Source organism: Lithobates pipiens, unplaced genomic scaffold (assembly GCF_037356315.1).
Source record: "Lithobates pipiens isolate NorthernLeopardFrog02 unplaced genomic scaffold, aLitPip1_a1.2 Scaffold_1, whole genome shotgun sequence".
NCBI classification, from domain to species: Eukaryota; Metazoa; Chordata; class Amphibia; order Anura; family Ranidae; genus Lithobates; species Lithobates pipiens.
Window position 1 is genome coordinate 260,519,415 of NW_027507685.1, and position 17,027 is coordinate 260,536,441.

At 48.5% G+C, this 17,027-nt stretch overlaps 1 protein-coding gene across 2 annotated transcripts in view; it reads left to right on the forward strand.

Moving 5' to 3' along the window:
- Positions 1–17,027, forward strand: part of LOC143986886 (protocadherin-11 X-linked-like) — a 2,116,396-nt gene that overhangs the window by 2,080,263 nt on the left and 19,106 nt on the right. The gene's annotated exons all lie outside the window — the stretch shown is intronic.

Sequence of the window (17,027 nt, forward strand, 5' to 3'; positions counted from 1 at the left end):
GAGCGAACAGTCCGCCCGTGTGTGGGCCTGTCCGCTGTACTTTCGAAATGAGCGGACTGTTCCCGCTCGGAAAGTCCGCCCATTTCGAGCGCGTGTACAGGTAGGCGGGGCCCGCGAAGGAGACGTCGCGGGCTCCGCCGCCTGGAATGGGCTTAAAGGGGAACCCCAACGCCGAAAAAAATCGGCGTGGGGGTTCCCCCCAAGTCCACACCAGACCCTTGTCCGAGCACGCTACCCGGCCGGCCAGGAAAGGGGGGCGAGCGAGCGCGCCCCCCCTCCTTAGCCGTACCAGGCCGCGTGCCCTCAACATGGGGGGTGCCTTGGGGAAGGGGGGGCCGCGCGGCCCCCCCACCCCAAAGCACCTTGTCCCCATGTTGATGAGGACAAGGGCCTCTTCCCGACAACCCTGGCCGTTGGTTGTCGGGGTCTGCGGGCGGGGGGCTTATCGGAATCCGGGAGCCCCCTTTAAGAAGGGGGCCCCCGGATACCGGCCCCCCACCCTATGTGAATGAGTATGGGGTACAATGTACCCCTACCCATTCACCTGTGAAATAAAGTACAAATAAAAACACAACACAGGGGAAAAAAATATTTTATTGCACAGCCGGGGGTCTTCCGTCTTCGGGGGTCTTCTCGCCGGACTCCTCCGCTATGTGTGTGTAGCTCTTTTGCCAGCGGAGGAGTCCGGCTTTCTTCCTCCCCGCCGCCGGCCTCTTCTCCCGACTTCGGGGGTCTTGTCCCCCTCTTCGGTTCTTCTGCCGGGCCACCGCGCCTGGTCCGGTGGCCCGGTCTTCTGTCGCCGTCTTCCGTTCTTCTGTCGCCGCCTTCGGTTCTTCTGCCGGGCCACCGCGCCTTCTTGTAGCTCTTTTACAGGCGGTGGCCCGGTCTTCTGTCGCCGCTGTCGCCTTCCGTTCTTCTTCTTGTTCTTCTTCTTCTTCTCCAGGAGATGTTGACACGTCGCTCCCTCCGGCCGGAATGCCAGAGCCGCCCTGCGCTGTGACTTATATAGTGACAATGGGGCGGTGTCACATGGTATATGTCACATGGGTTGGTCACATGGGTTGATGTCACATGGGGACTATGACATCGTAAGGGGGCGGGGTCACCATGTGACCAACCCATGTGACATATACCATGTGACACCGCCCCATTGTCACTATATAAGTCACAGCGCAGGGCGGCTCTGGCATTCCGGCCGGAGGGAGCGACGTGTCAACATCTCCTGGAGAAGAAGAAGAAGAACAAGAAGAAGAACGGAAGGCGACAGCGGCGACAGAAGACCGGGCCACCGCCTGTAAAAGAGCTACAAGAAGGCGCGGTGGCCCGGCAGAAGAACCGAAGGCGGCGACAGAAGAACGGAAGACGGCGACAGAAGACCGGGCCACCGGACCAGGCGCGGTGGCCCGGCAGAAGAACCGAAGAGGGGGACAAGACCCCCGAAGTCGGGAGAAGAGGCCGGCGGCGGGGAGGAAGAAAGCCGGACTCCTCCGCTGGCAAAAGAGCTACACACACATAGCGGAGGAGTCCGGCGAGAAGACCCCCGAAGACGGAAGACCCCCGGCTGTGCAATAAAATATTTTTTTCCCCTGTGTTGTGTTTTTATTTGTACTTTATTTCACAGGTGAATGGGTAGGGGTACATTGTACCCCATACTCATTCACATAGGGTGGGGGGCCGGTATCCGGGGGCCCCCTTCTTAAAGGGGGCTCCCGGATTCCGATAAGCCCCCCGCCCGCAGACCCCGACAACCAACGGCCAGGGTTGTCGGGAAGAGGCCCTTGTCCTCATCAACATGGGGACAAGGTGCTTTGGGGTGGGGGGGCCGCGCGGCCCCCCCTTCCCCAAGGCACCCCCCATGTTGAGGGCACGCGGCCTGGTACGGCTAAGGAGGGGGGGCGCGCTCGCTCGCCCCCCTTTCCTGGCCGGCCGGGTAGCGTGCTCGGACAAGGGTCTGGTGTGGACTTGGGGGGAACCCCCACGCCGATTTTTTTCGGCGTTGGGGTTCCCCTTTAAGCCCATTCCAGGCGGCGGAGCCCGCGACGTCTCCTTCGCGGGCCCCGCCTACCTGTACACGCGCTTGAAATGGGCGGATTTGCCTCCTCCTTACGTGGGCGAGTCCGTTCATTTCAAAAGTTGAGCGAACTGTTTGCCCAACCTTGTTCGTCAAACAGTCCGCTCGTGTGTGGGCAAGTCCGCTCATGCAAATTTTGAGCGGACTGTTTGATGAAACTGTTTGCCGAACAAGGTTGGGCGAACAGTCCGCGCGTGTGTACGCGGCCTTAGTGTCAAAGTCAACATTGAAGGACTTACTTACTTTGACTGCATCCAGAGAATAGCCAATCACAGCTGGATGATCCCTCAGGTTGGACAGTCCCTCTCTCACAAGGCCTAGCAGCCAACAAGGTGCTTAACTGAGGAACAAAGTCTCTGTCACAGATGTTGTTGTAGAAGACGTAGGAAAACTAAACTTGTAGAACACTCATGAGATACCTGGATCCTTCAGCCAGCTTGGCGATATCCACGAGACCGGATTCTCTTGGGGACTTCAGCTCCTCCAGCCTCTTGCTAAGAAACCAACCCGTACGTGGCCTTCTTCTGAAGAGTCCTCCTCTGGATAGCGCAAAGTCACTGGGTCTCTCCCAAACCGGAGACGACACCCAACCACCTCAGAATCCTCCTTTAGTTTCCTTGCCTCGGGCTAGCCAGCCCCGAGACAACAAGATCGGGTGGATCCGTACCCCAGGCCATAGCCTTCCTGGGGGCTGGTCAGGAGGACCAGGACCATGAAGTCAGTACATCCTTCTGGACCGGAACCCCCCGAACCACGTGACGTCCGCATCTTAAATACCCTCTCCCAGAAAGCACAGCGAGAGCGCCACTCCCACTGGGCGGGCTCCGAGAGAGAGTAACTTAAGCACCCAACAAGACCATAATTCCATACCTGCCAGAAGAGACGGTGCCCCCTGTGGCCAGGCTGAACATCTCACAGTCCAGTCAGAGTGACGCTGAAGTCCAAATTTAGACAATTGCACCCAAACCAAACTGCAGTTTCAGGTGTAAACTTAACTTTGAAAAACACGTGCTCTTCAGGAGCCGGCGCTACATTAACATTTGTGGTCATACCAAAGGGCCCCCTACCAAGAAGACATTGAATGTTCACTTCTCCTGCCGCCCACGTTACAAATCTCTCACTGTAGTGGAGGGAAACCGCCGGTGTAGTGTCATATTTTGCTCCCCATCATAGAATGCTCCGGAAGTGACGTCGCGGCCAGAAATTTAGCACTGCGCATGCGCGAAGAGTTCCAAACACTTGCACCATGCGTTCCAAATGATTTGCGACAATGCAGACCAGTGAAACGGTCAGATAATGTCAGAGAAATGAGGGGAGGTAATCCCCTCCCTGAGCCACAGTTACTCGCTCTCTCTCCGCCGCTCTCTGCTCTGTCTAAAGTTAATGTCACGATTACCTCCCCTCACTCCCGTGACATTATACGACGGTTTCACTGAACTACATTGTCGGAAATCCTCTGGAACGCATGGTGCAAGCATTTGGAACGCATCGCGCATGCGCAGTGTAACATTTCTGGCCACAACGTCACTTCCGGAGCATTCCATGATGGGGAGCAAAATATGACACTACACCGGCTAAAGAGTCTGCAGAATCCAAAACTTTCAGAATCCAAAACTTTTCTTGGTCCCCCCTCTGCACTCAGTGGTACGATCCACTGCCCCCTACTGTCCTGTAGGAAGCTCTGGCCTGGTGGGAGGAACCACTGATCGCAGCGGGGGGGGGGGGAGTCAGGAAATAAACAATGCTGAAGTGTCTGATTCTGCAGAACATTTAGCTGGTGGTTTCTCTCCACTAATGCTGAGACCAGCAAATGTGGTCAGTGGGAGAGGTGAGAATTCCAGGTCTTCTATGCAGAGGGGCCCTTTATTTATTTTTTGTCGGTCTGTTTATAAAAACATAAAGGAAAAAAATAAAAAAAATAATGAATTCTCTGCGATAGTTTTCATCTTGTGCTCCCTATAGTGTAATTTGCAAACTCTCCCTACTCTACATAATATTCGTATTCATTATCAAGATTGCGTGATTAAAAATTAAAATGTACAAATATATATGTCCTGCTCTAATCTGTAGCAAGCCAAACAGTTCATGCAGAATTGTTGCGTTCCTCTAAAATCCTCCAACCATGATTGCGGAGAAAGCAAAAAAAAAAAACTAAAAAATTCTCCTGGGCCCTAAGAGACTTCAGGTTCTTGACTTAATCAGAACATTCTAAGTCTTTCTCTATGAATTATTTATCCCGCCGTTGAAAAATAATCAATACGACGTCGGACACCAGGAGGAATACAAAATTTTAAATTGAATTTTTTATTTTTTTTATTTGGTGTGAACTGCTAGGATGGTGCGGTGCTTCACTAAAGAGAAAAAAGATATTATTGGCCTGGAAATGGGCTGCAGATTTTGTATAAAAATTTAAACATTTAATGATACCATTGGTTACAAAGTATGCAAGAAAATTTAGTGATGGGGGTAAGAAAAAAAAACCATATACAAAAAAAAAAAAAAATTCAGCTGGCCCAGTGTCCTTTGATTTTATAGAAGTATATATATATATATATATATATATATATATATATATATATATATATATATATATTAATATATGTACAGTATATATATATATATATATATATATATATATATATATATATGTACAGTATATATATATATATATATATATATATTTATATATAGATATATATATATATATATATTTATATATAGATAGATAGCTATATATATATATATATATATAGATAGATAGATAGCTATATATATATATATATATATATATATATATATATATATATATATATATATATATATTAATATATATATATATATATATATATATTAATATATATATATATATATATATTAATATATATACAGTATATATATATATATATATATATATATTAATATATATACAGTATATATATATATATATAGAGATAGATAGATAGATAGATAGATAGATAGATAGAGAGTGGATTACCACCGCTGGAATCTTTTTTTCATTTTTTTTTCATTTTTAATAAAGGACCTTTGCAACAGTGTGTGTGTGTGCTTTTTACAAATTTTTTACACTTTCTTTGTGAAATGGTAGGGGTACTTTTGTACCCCCTTACCATTTCAAACAGGGGGGGTGGGATCTGGGGATCCCCTTGTTAAAGGGGGCTTCCAGATTCTGATAAGCCCCCCTCCCGCAAACCCCCACAACCACCGGCCAGGGTTATGGGGATGAGGCCCTTGTCCCCATCAACATGGGGACAAGGTGCTTTGGGGGGGGGGGACCCCAAAGCATCCTCCCAATGTTGAGGGCATGTGGCCTGGTACGGTTCAGGAGAGGGGGTTCTCTTGCCCCCCCTCTTTTCCTGCGGCCTGCTAGGTTCCGTGCTCGGATAAAGGGTCTGGTATGGATTTTTGGGGGGAACTCCACGCCATTTTTTTTAAAAATTTGGTGTGGAGTTCCCCTTAAAATCCATACCAGACGTAAAGGGCCTGGTAATTGAATTTGGGGGGAACTCCACGCTTTTTTTTTTTTTTTTATCAATGACTTTCAATGAGTGTTCTCTGTATTACGGAGCCGACAATTCATTATAGCCGCGAGTGATTTTAAAGGGCTTTTTTTCCTGCAGAAATGACACTTTGTGCAGGGACAGTTCTAAGCACGGGAAACATGCGCCCCTTCACAGGCATACTATAGACACCCCCCAGGTACGAAATTTAAAGGAATATTACACTTTTATTGTTTCACTTTAAGCATTATTAAAATCACTGCTCCCGAAAAAAAAAACGGCCATTTTTAAAACTTTTTTTTTTGCATTGATCCATGTCCCCTGGGGCAGGACCCGGGTCCCCAAACACTTTTTAGGACAAGAACTTGCATATTAGCCTTTAAAATGAGCACTTTTGATTTTGAACGTTTGAGTCCCATAGACGTTAATAGGGTTCTAAAGTTCACCCGAAGTTTAGGTCTGTTCGCAGGTTCTGGTGTGAACCGAACCGGGAGGGGGGGGGGGGGGAGTGTTCGGCTCATCCTTAGTCCTGATTGACAGAAGCAATGCACCTGACTGCTGGTCAGGTGCAAGGCTTTGCCCAATCAGAGAGCGCTGTCTGAGCCCTGACTTGGCGGTCTATTGGAAAGAGCACCATCCTCACCAACAGCTAAAAAGAATAATTGGAGTCAAACCGCTGCCTCTGGCCAATGGCTTTTGCTCTCGACGTTTAACCCGCCCCTTCTCAAGGAACCCCCCTTCCAACCTCGGGAGGAACCCAACGGTTCCGCATATACCCCGGGTTGAGAATGGCTGCTTTAGACCAAAATCACGCATTTGTAGACCTCTCTAATTTCTTGCACCATAACTCGGGAAACAAAGCCTGCAAAGTAAAAAAAAAAAAAAGAGTACACAAAAAAAACAAAAAAACTTTTAGGTGATAAAATGCTCAATGTTAATTAATGTTAATTAGAAACATTCCGTGTTTGTCTCTTTCTGAACCTGCTGGGAATAAACTTTGCTTCTCGCACACAGCTAGGTGTGTCGCATCTTGTACTGCGAAGTGTTAAGCATGATATGAATAGGAGATGGGAATTGTAGTGCAGGTAACAGCAGGAATGACAAAACAGTCACCTGAGACGGGGAAATGTAAAGTACGACTAAAAGGAAACAACGCAGCATAGTGATAATGAGATGCCGCAGACAGGATCTGCTATTTCGAGATTATTATTATTTTTTTTTTTTTTAAAGGTAAAACGCACCCAACTGTACAACCGTTTACAAACTCGGCCATTCGAGCTCAACGGGGGGCTGCACTGCAATGTTTGTCGTGTGCATGGAGTGCATTCGTCCCGCGTTTCTTCTCAAGGCGCTGGCTTTTTTTTTTTTTTTTTTCTGGCAGGTGAAGTAAATCTAAACCCAAAAACTATTTTTTTTTAATATATTTCAGTCTTACATACAGTAACTTAGGTTGAAAAAAAAGACGAAAAAACAAAACAAAAAACACACAAGTCCATCCAGTTCAACCAGCACCAGCGTTTACCAGTCCTTAGAGGTGGTGGCTGCATTCCTTCTCTTCTTCCTGTTCTCACCTGGTGATCCCGCCGGTAGGAGATCTTCTTTCCTCAGGTGACAACACTCACCGTATTGTATCTTTTGGAGGAGCAAAGTTGTCACCTTTAGGACTAGAAATGTGTTCGGACCAGTGGTGCGGTGGCAGCTGGAGCTCAAAATTTTTGGAGGGGGCGCGAACAAACTGAAAATTCAGAAAAAAAAAAAAAAAAACCCCATCAATTGCAGCCTCACTGTGCCCATCAATTGCCGTCACTGTGCCATCAAATGCAACCACTGTGCCCATCAATTGCTGCCACTGTGCCCATCAAACGCAGCCACTGTGCCATATCAAAAACAGTCACTGTGCTATATCAAACGTAACCACTGTGCCATCAAACACAGCCACTGTGCCCATCAAACACAGCCACTGTGCCCATCAAACTCTACCACTGTGCCCCATCAAACTCTGCCACTGTGCCCCATCAAATACTGCCACTGTGCCCATCTTTTACAGCCACTGTGCCCATCAAACACAGTCACTGTGCCATATCAAACGCTCTCAGTGTGCCATCAAATGCTGCCACTCTGCCCCATCAAATACAGCCACTGTGCCCATCCTTTGCAGCCACTGTGCCCATCAAAAACAGTCACTGTGCTATATCAAACGCAACCACTGTGCCATCAAACGCAACCACTGTACCATCAAACACAGCCACTGTGCCATCAAACACAGCCACTGTGCCCATCAAACTCTGCCACTGTGCCCCATCATATACTGCCACTGTGCCCATCCTTTGCAGCCACTGTGCCCATCAAACACAGTCACTGTGCCATATCAAACACTCCCAGTGTGCCATCAAATGCTGCCACTCTGTCCCATCAAATACAGCCACTGTGCCCATCCTTTGCAGCCACTGTGCCCATCAAAAACAGTCACTGTGCTATATCAAATGCAACCACTGTGCCATCAAACGCAACTACTGTACCATCAAACACAGCCACTGTGCCATCAAACACAGCCACTGTGCCTGCAGCCACTGTGCCATCAAACACAGCCACTGTGCCCCATCAAACTCTGCCACTGTGCCCCATCAAATACTGCCACTGTGCCCATCCTTTGCAGCCACTGTACCATCAAACACAGCCACTGTGCCATCAAAAACAGCCACTGTGCCATCAAACACAGCCACTGTACCATCAAACACAGCCACTGTGCCATCAAACACAGCCACTGTGCCTGCAGCCACTGTGCCCCATCAAACTCTGCCACTGTGCCCCATCAAATACTGCCACTGTGCCCATCCTTTGCAGCCGCTGTGCCCATCAAACACAGCCACTGTGCCATATCAAACGCTCTCAGTGTGCCATCAAATGCTGCCACTCTGCCCCATCAAATACAGCCACTGTGCCCATCCTTTGCAGCCACTGTGCCCATCAAAAACAGTCACTGTGCTATATCAAACGCAACCACTGTGCCATCAAACGTAACCGCTGTGCCATCAAACACAGCCACTGTGCCATCAAACACAGCCACTGTGCCCATCAAACACAGCCACTGTGCCCATCAAACTCTACCACTGTGCCCCATCAAACTCTGCCACTGTGCCCCATCAAATACTGCCACTGTGCCCATCTTTTACAGCCACTGTGCCCATCAAACACAGTCACTGTGCCATATCAAACGCTCTCAGTGTGCCATCAAATGCTGCCACTCTGCCCCATCAAATACAGCCACTGTGCCCATCCTTTGCAGCCACTGTGCCCATCAAAAACAGTCACTGTGCTATATCAAACGCAACCACTGTGCCATCAAACGCAACCACTGTACCATCAAACACAGCCACTGTGCCATCAAACACAGCCACTGTGCCATCAAACACAGCCACTGTGCCCATCAAACTCTGCCACTGTGCCCCATCATATACTGCCACTGTGCCCATCCTTTGCAGCCACTGTGCCCATCAAACACAGTCACTGTGCCATATCAAACACTCCCAGTGTGCCATCAAATGCTGCCACTCTGTCCCATCAAATACAGCCACTGTGCCCATCCTTTGCAGCCACTGTGCCCATCAAAAACAGTCACTGTGCTATATCAAATGCAACCACTGTGCCATCAAACGCAACTACTGTACCATCAAACACAGCCACTGTGCCATCAAACACAGCCACTGTGCCTGCAGCCACTGTGCCATCAAACACAGCCACTGTGCCCCATCAAACTCTGCCACTGTGCCCCATCAAATACTGCCACTGTGCCCATCCTTTGCAGCCACTGTACCATCAAACACAGCCACTGTGCCATCAAAAACAGCCACTGTGCCATCAAACACAGCCACTGTACCATCAAACACAGCCACTGTGCCATCAAACACAGCCACTGTACCATCAAACACAGCCACTGTGCCATCAAACACAGCCACTGTGCCTGCAGCCACTGTGCCATCAAACACAGCCACTGTGCCCCATCAAACTCTGCCACTCTGCCCCATCAAATACTGCCACTGTGCCCATCCTTTGCAGCCACTGTACCATCAAACACAGCCACTGTGCCATCAAAAACAGCCACTGTGCCATCAAACACAGCCACTGTACCATCAAACACAGCCACTGTGCCATCAAACACAGCCACTGTGCCTGCAGCCACTGTGCCCCATCAAACTCTGCCACTGTGCCCCATCAAATACTGCCACTGTGCCCATCCTTTGCAGCCGCTGTGCCCATCAAACACAGTCACTGTGCCATATCAAATGCTCCTAGTGTGCCATCAAATACAGCCACTGTGCCCCATCAAATACAGCCACTGTGCCCCATCAAATAATGCCCACTGTGCCCATCTTATGCAGCCACTGTGTCCATCAAACACAGCCACTGTGGCCATCAATTGCTCCCATTACCAGGGGAAGAGTATAACATGTATATTATTTAAAGGGGGGGAAAAAAAAGCCTTTAATATCATTTTAATGCATTCTCTGAATTAACTTAAAAACAAAACAAAAAAAAAAAACAACAAAAAAAACTTCTGTATGCAGCTTCCCCCTCCCCCTTTATGTTTATCTGAGTCCCAATTTCCACTCAGGGATGTGCACGAGAGCAGAGCCTCCCTCTGGCTTTCTCCCTTCTAAATGGCTAAAAGACCGCAGTGAGAGCCATTGGCTCCTGCTGCTGCCAACCACAGCCAGTGAGAAGGGAGGAAGGGGTGGAGCCAAGCCGCGCTCTGCGTTTCGATAGACACACAAACGACTTCTGGTAGCGAGCTTGCACACACAATTGCCCCCCCCCCTCTCCTCCTCCATAGCAAGTGGCTTGCTATAGGGGGCATTCGGCAAGGGAGGGAGAAGCCAGGAGGGGGACTAAAGAAGAGAAGGATCGGGGCTGGTCTGTGAAAACAAACCAGGATGTTATGGGGTTCAGTAGTCTCTGTTATATGAAATTTGGGGATTTAGATATACGTTAACCAGCTGTAGACACTGGGCATACTGCACATACCCCTCCCCCCCCACCCACCCCCACAAAAAATAAAAAGTTATCAAATGACACGGGGCTTTTTTGCAGTATGGCCCATCCTGTTCTGTGACTGCTCCCCCACCTCATACTCGCTGATAATTCACAATGGTCAAAACAACAGTCGGGAGTTGTTATGTAAATACAGCAGTTGTAAAAGCTGAAGCTGACAAAGAACTGTCCGACGCAGTGTTTGTAAACATTGATCAGAAAGGAGATAGAGATATAATGTGACCTTGCCTATAAGCATTGATCTGACAGGAGATTCAAAGCAACATGGTTTATACACATTTTACAGACAGCAGAGATAGAGAGATACAAAGAAACATTGTTTATAAACATGGATCAGACAGGAGATAGAGAGATACAAAGTAACATTGTTTATAAACATAGATGAGAAAGGAGAGATGCAAAGTAACATTGTTTATAAACATTGACCAGACAGGTGATAGAGAGATACAAAGTAACATTGTTTATAAACATTGATCAGACGGGAGATAGAGAGATACAAAGTAACATTGTTTATAAACATAGATGAGAAAGGAGAGAGAGATACAAAGTAACATTATTTATAAACATTGATCAGACGGGACATAGAGAGATACAAAGTAACATTGTTTATACACATTTTTCAGACAGCAGAGATAGAGAGATACAAAGTAACATTGTTTATAAACATTGATCAGACAGGAGATAGAGAGATACAAAGTAACATTGTTTATAAACATTGATCAGACAGGTGATAGAGAGATACAAAGTAACATTATTTATAAACATTGATCAGACGGGAGATAGAAAGATACAAAGTAACATTGTTTATAAACATTGATCAGACGAGAGATAGAGAGATACAAAGTAACATTGTTTATAAACATTGCTTAGACAGTAGACAGAGATACAAAGTAATATTGCTCAGTCATCTGCAAATCAAGGGGAGGAGTTTTGTTCTTCAGGTAATATAGATTAAAGCAACCTGACAATTATTTTTATAAATAAAATGTGTTCCTGTTTAACCCCTTAATGTATCCTACTAAGCCTTAATTAACTCCTTCTTCCACCTTTTCCCCTTAACTTATATTATTTTTCTGACATTTTTGACAAAGTATTCCTTTTGTTTGTTATTTATTAGTAAATGTTGAATTTTTCATAAAAAAAAAAAAAAAAAAAATATTGCACTTTTTATTTACAATAACGCTATTTTTTCTTTGAAACTAACAGCGATCAAAGTGTTTTGTCATTTTTTTTTTGTGTTGTTTTGTTTTAATCTACGGGTTACATTATAAACAAAGCCTTGTTCTGCGAATGACAATATTCGCATTGCCTTATTATCGTAACTCGTGACAAGGATATTGCTGGGTCAGTAGGCTCAGAGGAGATCCATAGGTGGTGGTGTGCAGGTGTGAGACCTGAAAGTGGGGGAAGAGTTTTCCAATCTTCTCAGAGAAAGACTAAAGTGTGTCAACCTGTCCCTTTGCCCCCCACCCGCCATGATGGCAGACGGCCCCATGCTTGAATTCTTTGGCGATCACCGGTATTTCTGAGGCTATTACTGTGTTGGTCAAGAGAACCTCACCCTAGCTATTAGGAGAGGTAGTTCAACTTTTAGGCAGTTTATCCCCTTCCCGCAGATGTGTGTACACGGCTTTCGGGGTTATACCAGGATGGCTTTCAGGGGTTATACCAGGACGGCTTTTGGGAGGTATACCAGGATGGCTTTCGGGGGTTATACCAGGACAGCTTTCGGGGGGTTATACCAGGACTGCTTTCGGGGGGTTATACCAGGACGGCTTTCGGGGGTTATACCAGGACGGCTTTCGGGCTTATACTAGGATGGCTTTCGGGGGTTATACCAGGGCGGCTTTCGGGGGTTATACCAGGACGGCTTTTGGGAGGTATACCAGGATGGCTTTCGGGGGTTATACCAGGACAGCTTTCGGGGGGTTATACCAGGACTGCTTTCGGGGGGTTATACCAGGACGGCTTTCGGGGGTTATACCAGGACGGCTTTCGGGCTTATACTAGGATGGCTTTCGGGGGTTATACCAGGACGGCTTTCGGGGGTTATACCAGGACGGCTTTTGGGAGGTATACCAGGATGGCTTTCGGGGGTTATACCAGGACAGCTTTCGGGGGGTTATACCAGGACGGCTTTCGGGGGGTTATACCAGGACGGCTTTCGGGGGTTATACCAGGACGGCTTTCGGGCTTATACTAGGATGGCTTTCGGGGGTTATACCAGGACGCCTTTCGGGGGTTATACCAGGACGGCTTTTGGGAGGTATACCAGGATGGCTTTCGGGGGTTATACCAGGACAGCTTTCGGGGGGTTATACCAGGACTGCTTTCGGGGGGTTATACCAGGACGGCTTTCAGGGGTTATACCAGGACGGCTTTCGGGCTTATACTAGGATGGCTTTCGGGGGTTATACCAGGACGGCTTTCGGGGGTTATACCAGGACGGCTTTTGGGAGGTATACCAGGATGGCTTTCGGGGGTTATACCAGGACAGCTTTCGGGGGGTTATACCAGGACGGCTTTCGGGGGGTTATACCAGGACGGCTTTCGGGGGTTATACCAGGACGGCTTTCGGGCTTATACTAGGATGGCTTTCGGGGGTTATACCAGGACGGCTTTCGGGGGTTATACCAGGACGGCTTTCGGGGGTTATACCAGGACGGCTTTCGGGGCTTATACCAGGATGGCTTTCGGGGGGTTATACCAGGACGGCTTTCGGGGGATTATACCAGGATGGCTTTCGGGGGTTATACCAGGACGGCTTTCGGGCTTATACTAGGATGGCTTTCGGGGGTTATACCAGGACGGCTTTCGGAGGTTATACCAGGACGGCTTTCGGGGGTTATACCAGGACGGCTTTTGGGGAGTTATACCAGGACGGCTTTCGGGGGTTATACCAGGAAGGCTTTGGGGGTTATACCAGGATGGCTTTTGGGGGTTATACCAGGACGGCTTTCGGGGGTAATACCAGGACGGCTTTCGGGGCTTATACCAGGACGGCTTTCGGGGGTTATACCAGGACGACTTTCGCGGGGTTATACCAGGACGGCTTTCGGAGGTTATACCAGGACGGCTTTCGGGGGTTATACCATGACGGCTTTCGGGGGTTATACCAGGATTGCTTTCGGGGGTTATACCAGGACAGCTTTCGGGGGGTTATACCAGGACGGCTTTCGGGGGGTTATATCAGGACGGCTTTCAGGGGTTATACCAGGACGGCTTTCGGGGCTTTTACCAGGATGGCTTTCGGGGGTTATACCAGGAAGGCTTTCGGGGGGGTTATACCAGGACGGCTTTCGGGGCTTATACCAGGATGGCTTTCGGGGGTTATACCAGGAAGGCTTTCGGGGGGTTATACCAGGATGGCTTTCGGGGCTTATACCAGGACGGCTTTCGGGGGTTATACCAGGACGGCTTTCGGGGGTTATACCAGGACGGCTTTCGGGGCTTATACCAGGACGGCTTTCGGGGGTTATACCAGGACGGCTTTCGGGGGGTTATACCAGGATGGCTTTCGGGGCTTATATCTTGACGGCTTTCGGGGGTTATACCAGGAAGCTTTTGGGGGTTATACCAGGACGGCTTTCGGGGGTTATACCAGGACGGCTTTTGGGGCTTATACCAGGACGGATTTCGGGGGTTATACCAGGAAGGCTTTGGGGGTTATACCAGGATGGCTTTTGGGGGTTATACCAGGACGGCTTTCGGGGCTTATACCAGGACGGCTTTCGGGGGTTATACCAGGACGACTTTCGCGGGGTTATACCAGGACGGCTTTCGGAGGTTATACCAGGACGGCTTTCGGGGGTTATACCATGACGGCTTTCGGGGGTTATACCAGGATGGCTTTCGGGGGTTATACCAGGACAGCTTTCGGGGGGTTATACCAGGACGGCTTTCGGGGGGTTATATCAGGACGGCTTTCAGGGGTTATACCAGGACGGCTTTCGGGGCTTTTACCAGGATGGCTTTCGGGGGTTATACCAGGAAGGCTTTCGGGGGGTTATACCAGGATGGCTTTCGGGGCTTATACCAGGATGACTTTCGGGGGTTATACCAGGAAGGCTTTCGGGGGGTTATACCAGGATGGCTTTCGGGGCTTATACCAGGACGGCTTTCGGGGGTTATACCAGGACGGCTTTCGGGGGTTATACCAGGACGGCTTTCGGGGCTTATACCAGGACGGCTTTCGAGGGTTATACCAGGACGGCTTTCGGGGGGTTATACCAGGATGGCTTTCGGGGCTTATTTCTTGACAGCTTTCGGGGGTTATACCAGGAAGGCTTTTGGGGGTTATACCAGGACGGCTTTCGGGGGTTATACCAGGACGGCTTTTGGGGCTTATACCAGGATGGATTTCGGGGGTTATACCAGGAAGGCTTTGGGGGTTATACCAGGATGGCTTTTGGGGGTTATACCAGGACGGCTTTCGGGGCTTATACCAGGACGGCTTTCGGGGATTATACCAGGACAACTTTCGCGGGGTTATACCAGGACGGCTTTCGGAGGTTATACCAGGACGGCTTTCGGGGGTTATACCATGACAGCTTTCGGGGGTTATACCAGGATGGCTTTCGGGGGTTATACCAGGACAGCTTTCGGGGGGTTATACCAGGACGGCTTTCGGGGGGTTATATCAGGACGGCTTTCAGGGGTTATACCAGGACGGCTTTCGGGGCTTTTACCAGGATGGCTTTCGGGGGTTATACCAGGAAGGCTTTCGGGGGGTTATACCAGGATGGCTTTCGGGGCTTATACCAGGATGGCTTTCGGGGGTTATACCAGGAAGGCTTTCGGGGGGTTATACCAGGATGGCTTTCGGGGCTTATACCAGGATGGCTTTCGGGGGTTATACCAGGAAGGCTTTCGGGGGGTTATACCAGGATGGCTTTCGGGGCTTATACCAGGACGGCTTTCGGGGGTTATACCAGGACGGCTTTCGGGGGTTATACCAGGACGGCTTTCGGGGCTTATACCAGGACGGCTTTCGGGGGTTATACCAGGACGGCTTTCGGGGGGTTATACCAGGATGGCTTTCGGGGCTTATATCTTGACGGCTTTCGGGGGTTATACCAGGAAGGCTTTTGGGGGTTATACCAGGACGGCTTTCGGGGGTTATACCAGGACGGCTTTTGGGGCTTATACCAGGACGGATTTCGGGGGTTATACCGGGATAATGCCGGCAGCTGCAGGCATCATCCCGGTACCGTTGTTTAGAGTGGGCGATCGGCTTTCCGAGAATAACAACCGATGCGGCTAAAAACCGCCCCCACTCCCACGGGCTCCCGCCGCTCTTCCCAGGCCTCCCGGTGGCACCAGAGAGCCGTTCGGCGATCCGGCTCTTCCAGCGCCTAGTGACAGACTGGAACGAGGCCCCGAAACGGCTTTGTTCCAGCCTCCTTGGTGTAAGCACGGAAGCGACGTCACAACGTCACTTCCCCTTTACTCCACTGCCAATGGCGCCGGATTTTAAAAAATATACAGTATTCAGATACACCGTTTTTGGTGATCTGAATACTTTGAAGTGCAAAGGAGGGATTTGAGGTCTTTTAGACCCCCCCGATCCCTCCATAAAGAGTACCTGTCACCACCTACCCTGTTTCCCCGGCAATAAGACCTTGCGTGATTGTCGGTGATGGCTGCAATATAAGCCCTACCCCCAATTAAGCCCTAGTTAAAGTCCTCGTAGGTCTTATGTTCAGGGTAGGGCTTTTTTTTTGGGGAAACAGGGTAGGGCTTATTTTAGGGGTAGGGCTTATATTGCAGCCATCACCAGCAATCACGCTAGGTCTTATTTTCGGGGAAACAGGGTATTACTGTCACAAGGGATGTTTACATTCCTTGTGACAGCAATAAAAGTGATCACATTTTTTATTTTTTTTTGAAAAACACTATTTAGTTATATAAAAAAAAAATAAGAAAAAAAAATATTTCAAACCGCCCCTGTCACCGCGAGCTCGCGCAGAAAAACGCATACGGAAGTCGTGCCCACATATGCAAACGGTGTTCAAATCACACATGTGAGGTATCGCCGCGATCGTCAGAGCGAGAGCAATAATTCTAGCACTAGACCTCCTCTGTAACTCTAACTTGGTAACCGTAAAAAAATTTAAAATCGTCGCCTATGGAGATTTTTAAGTGCCATAGTTTGTCGCCATTGCACGAATGCGTGCAATTATAAAGCGTGACATGTTTGGTATCTATTTAGTCGGCGTAACATAATTTTTCACATTCTACAAAAAAAATTGGGATAACTATACTGTGTTTTTTTTTTTTTTAAATTCATGAACGTGTACAAATACCGTGTGATATAAAATATTGCAACAATCGCCATTTTATTCTCTAGATTCTCTGCTAATATATATATATATATATATATATATATA